Here is a 6000-nt window from a genome sequence, read left to right as displayed (position 1 = left end):
TAACCCTCGCTTCCTAACAACACACCACCCCCTCCATAAAAAGCTCTACCGCAGATGAGTGAAGCTATAATGAACCCCCCCGTTTTTTAAGAGGAACATTCATAAACATCTCCTAAAAATAAGATCCATGGAGATACCACAAGGATAACACCCTTTCCTATAGCAAGTCTGACGCTACGGCGCATTGGCTGTTGTTCTCCCCCACGAAAACTACGTAATCGCCACACTCAGACCCCCCCCCCCCCCCCCTCAGGAACCACAACACTCTTTTTTACGAGACATTTGACCGGGGTTAAGCCTATTTACACTGATACTGGGTAAGCCACTGTTTATATGATACCTGGTAACTGTTATTGTTAGTGATATGGGTTAACACTATTCATACTTATACTATGTTCACCCTTATTCATACTGATACTGGGTTTACACTATTTATACTGATACTGGGTTAACACTATTGATGCTGATACTATGTTAACCCTATTTATACTGATACTGGGTAACCCTGTTTATACTGATACTGGGTTAACCCGATTTACACTGATACTGGGTTAACCCTGTTTATACTGATGCTGGATTAACCCTATTTATACTGATACTGGGTTAACACTATTTATACTGATACTGGGTTAACACTATTTATACTGATACTGGGTTAACTGTATTTGTTCTGATACTGATGCTGATACTGGGTTAACCCTATTTATACTGATACTGGGTTAACTGTATTGGTTCTGATACTGATGCTGATACTGGGTTAACCCTATTTATACTAATACTGGGTTAACACTATTTATACTGATACTGTGTTAACCCTGTTTATACTGATACCTGGTTAACTGTATTGTTAGTGATACTGGGTTAACCCTATTTATACTGATACTGGGTTAACCCTATTGATACTGGTTCTGGGTTAACCCTATTTATACTGATACTGGGTTAACTGTATTGGTAATGGTCCTGGGTTAACTGTATTGGTACTGATACTGGGTTAACACTATTTACACTGATACTGGGTTAACCCTATTTATACTGATACTGGGTTAACCCTATTTACACTGATACTGGGTTAACCCTATTTATACTAATACTGGGTTAACACTATTTATACTAATACTGGGTTAACACTATTTATACTGATACTGGGTTAACCCTATTTACACTGATACTGGGTTAACCCTGTTTATACTGATACTGGGTTAACCCTATTTATACTGATACTGGGTTAACACTATTTATACTGATACTGGGTTAACCCTATTGATACTGATACTGGGTTAACACTATTGATACTAAAACTGGGTTAACACTGTTTATACTGATACTGGGTTAACACTATTTATACTGATACTGGGTTAACCCTATTTATACTGATACTGGGTTAACCCTATTTATACTGATACTGAGTTAACCCTATTTATACTGATACTGGGTTAACCCTATTTATACTGATACTGGGTTAACCCTATTTATACTGATACTGGGTTAACACTATTTATACTGATACTGGGTTAACCCTATTGATACTGATACTGGGTTAACCCTATTTATACTGATACTGGGTTAACCCTATTTATACTGATACTGGGTTAACCCTATTGATACTGATACTGGGTTAACCCTATTTATACTGATACTGGGTTAACACTATTGATACTGATACTGGGTTAACCCTATTGATACTGATACTGGGTTAAACCTATTTATACTGATACTGGGTTAACTGTATTGGTACTGATGCTGGGTTAACCCTATTTATACTGATACTGGGTTAACCCTATTTATACTGATAATAGGTTAACCCTATTTATACTGATACTGGGTTAACTGTATTGGTACTGATACTGGGTTAACCCTATTTATACTGACACTGGGTTAACACTAATTATACTGATACTGGGTTAACCCTATTTATACTGACACTGGGTTTACACTATTTATACTGACACTGGGTTAACACTATTTATACTGATACTGGGTTAATCCTATGTATACTAATACTAGGATAACCCTATTGATACTGATACTGGTTTAAACCTATTTATACTGATACTGGGTTAACCCTATTTATACTGATACTGGGTTAACTGTATTGGTACTGATACTAGGTTAACCCTATTTATACTGATACTGGGTTAACCCTATTGATACTGATACTGGGTTAACCCTGTTTATACTGATACTGGTTTAACGCTATTTATACTGATACTGGGTTAACACTATTGATACTGACACTGGGTTAAGCCTATTTACACTGATACTGGGTTAACCCTGTTTATACTGATACCTGGTTAACTGTATTGTTAGTGATACTGGGTTAACCCTATTCATACTTATACTATGTTAACCCTATTCATACTGATACTGGGTTTACACTATTTATACTGATACTGGGTTAACACTATTGATGCTGATACTATGTTAACCCTATTTATACTGATACTGGGTTAACACTATTTATACTGATACTGGGTTAACCCTATTTATACTGATACTGGTTTAACCCTATTTATACTGATACTGGGTTAACCCGATTTACACTGATACTGGGTTAACCCTGTTTATACTGATGCTGGATTAACCCTATTTATACTGATACTGGGTTAACACTATTTATACTGATACTGGGTTAACACTATTTATACTGATACTGGGTTAACTGTATTTGTTCTGATACTGATGCTGATACTGGGTTAACCCTATTTATACTGATACTGGGTTAACTGTATTGGTTCTGATACTGATGCTGATACTGGGTTAACCCTATTTATACTAATACTGGGTTAACACTATTTATACTGATACTGTGTTAACCCTGTTTATACTGATACCTGGTTAACTGTATTGTTAGTGATACTGGGTTAACCCTATTTATACTGATACTGGGTTAACCCTATTGATACTGGTTCTGGGTTAACCCTATTGATACTGGTTCTGGGTTAACCCTATTTATACTGATACTGGGTTAACTGTATTGGTAATGGTCCTGGGTTAACTGTATTGGTACTGATACTGGGTTAACCCTATTTATACTGATACTGGGTTAACACTATTTATACAGATACTGGGTTAACTGTATTGGTACTGATACTGGGTTAACACTATTTACACTGATACTGGGTGAACACTTTTTATACTGATACTGGGTTAACCCTATTTATACTGATACTGGGTTAACCCTGTTTATACTGATACTGGGTTAACACTATTTACACTGATACTGGGTTAACACTATTTATACTGATACTGGGTTAACCCTATTTATACTGATACTGGGTTAACCCTGTTTATACTGATACTGGGTTAACCCTGTTTATACTGATACTGGGTTAACACTATTTATACTGATACTGGGTTAACACTATTTATACTGATACTGGGTTAACACTATTGATACTAAAACTGGGTTAACACTATTTATACTGATACTGGGTTAACACTATTTATACTGATACTGGGTTAACCCTATTTATACTGATACTGGGTTAACCCTATTGATACTGATACTGTGTTAACACTATTTATACTGATACTGGGTTAACCCTATTTATACTGATACTGGGTTAACCCTATTTATACTGATACTGGGTTAACACTATTTATACTGATACTGGGTTAACCCTATTTATACTGATACTGGGTTAACCCTATTTATACTGATACTGGGTTAACCCTATTTATGCTGATACTGGGTTAACCTTATTTATACTAATACTGGGATAACCCTATTTATACTGATACTGGGTTAACACTATTGATACTGATACTGGGTTAACCCTATTGATACTGATACTGGTTTAAACCTATTTATACTGATACTGGGTTAACTGTATTGGTACTGATGCTGGGTTAACCCTATTTATACTGATAATAGGTTAACCCTATTTATACTGATACTGGGTTAACTGTATTGGTACTGATACTGAGTTAACCCTGTTTATACTGACACTGGGTTAACACTATTTATACTGATACTGGGTTAACTGTATTTATACTGATACTGGGTTAACACTATTTATACTGATACTGGGTTAACCCTATTGATGCTGATACTGAGTTAACCCTATTTATACTGATACTGGGTTAACACTATTTATACTGATACTGGGTTAACCCTGTTTATACTGATACTGGGTTAACCCTATTGATACTGATATTGGGTTAACCCTATTGATACTGATACTGGTTTAAACCTATTTATACTGATACTGGGTTAACTGTATTGGTACTGATACTAGGTTAACCCTATTTATACTGATACTGGGTTAACACTATTGATACTAAAACTGGGTTAACACTATTGATGCTGATACTGGGTTAACTATATTGGTACTGATACTGGGTTAACCCTATTTATACTGATACTGGGTTAACTGTATTGGTACTGATACTGATGCTGATACTGGGTTAACCCTATTTATACTGATACTGGGTTAACACTATTTATACTGATACTGGGTTAACCCTGTGTATACTGATACTGGGGTAACACTATTTATACTGATACTGGGTTAACCCTATTTATACTGATACTGTGTTAACCCTGTTTATACTGATACCTGGTTAACTGTATTGTTAGTGATACTGGGTTAACCCTATTTATACTGATACTGGGTTAACCCTATTTATACTGATACTGGGTTAACACTGTTTATACTGATACTGGGTTAACACTATTTATACTGATACTGGGTTAACACTATTGATACTAAAACTGGGTTAACACTATTTATACTGATACTGGGTTAACACTATTGATACTGATACTGGGTTAACACTATTTATACTGATACTGGGTTAACCCTATTTATACTGATACTGGGTTAACCCTATTCATACTGATACTGGGTTAACCCTATTTATACTGATACTGGGTTAACCCTATTTATACTGATACTGGGTTAACCCTGTTTTTACTGATTCTGGGTTAACACTATTTATACTGATACTGTTTAACACTATTTATACTGATACTGGGTTAACACTATTTATATCTATACTGGGTTAACACTATTTATACTGATACTGGGCTAACAATATTGATACTGATACTGGGTTAACCCTATTAATACTGATACTGGGTTAACACTATTGAAACTGATACTGGGTTAACACTATTGATACAGATACTGGGTTAACACTATTTATACTGATACTGGGTTAACCCTATTAATACTGATACTGGGTTAACACTATTTATACTGATACTGGGTTAACACTATTTATACTGATACTGGGTTAACCCTATTTATACTGATACTGGGTTAACCCTGTTTATACTGATACTGGGTTAACCCTGTTTATACTGATACTGGGTTAACACTATTTACACTGATACTGGGTTAACCCTGTTCATACTGATACTGGGTTAACACTATTGATACTAAAACTGGGTTAACACTATTTATACTGATACTGGGTTAACACTATTTATACTGAAACTGGGTTAATCCTATTTATACTGATACTGGGTTAACCCTATTGATGCTGATACTGAGTTAACCCTATTTATACTGATACTGGGTTAACCCTATTTATACTGATACTGGGTTAACCCTATTTATACTGATACTGGGTTAACACTATTTATACTGATACTGGGTTAACCCTATTGATACTGATACTGGGTTAACCCTATTTATACTGATACTGGGTTAACCCTATTTATGCTGATACTGGGTTAACCCTATTGATACTGATACTGGGTTAACCCTATTTATACTGATACTGGGTTAACACTATTGATACTGATACTGGGTTAACCCTATTGATACTGATACTGGTTTAAACCTATTTATACTGATACTGGGTTAACTGTATTGGTACTGATGCTGGGTTAACCCTATTTATACTGATAATAGGTTAACCCTATTTATACTGATACTGGGTTAACTGTATTGGTACTGATACTGAGTTAACCCTGTTTATACTGACACTGGGTTAACACTATTTATACTGATACTGGGTTAACTGTATTTATACTGATACTGGGTTAACACT

At 35.2% G+C, this 6000-nt stretch overlaps 1 protein-coding gene across 1 annotated transcript in view; it reads left to right on the top strand.

Moving 5' to 3' along the window:
* Positions 1–6000, top strand: part of LOC120041651 (stonustoxin subunit beta-like) — a 54250-nt gene that overhangs the window by 2098 nt on the left and 46152 nt on the right. The gene's annotated exons all lie outside the window — the stretch shown is intronic.

This window comes from Salvelinus namaycush, unplaced genomic scaffold (assembly GCF_016432855.1).
Source record: "Salvelinus namaycush isolate Seneca unplaced genomic scaffold, SaNama_1.0 Scaffold5, whole genome shotgun sequence".
In the NCBI taxonomy this organism is placed as follows: Eukaryota; Metazoa; Chordata; class Actinopteri; order Salmoniformes; family Salmonidae; genus Salvelinus; species Salvelinus namaycush.
The sequence above is the reverse complement of the archived record's forward strand: the minus strand, read 5'-3'. Positions and strand labels throughout refer to the sequence as shown.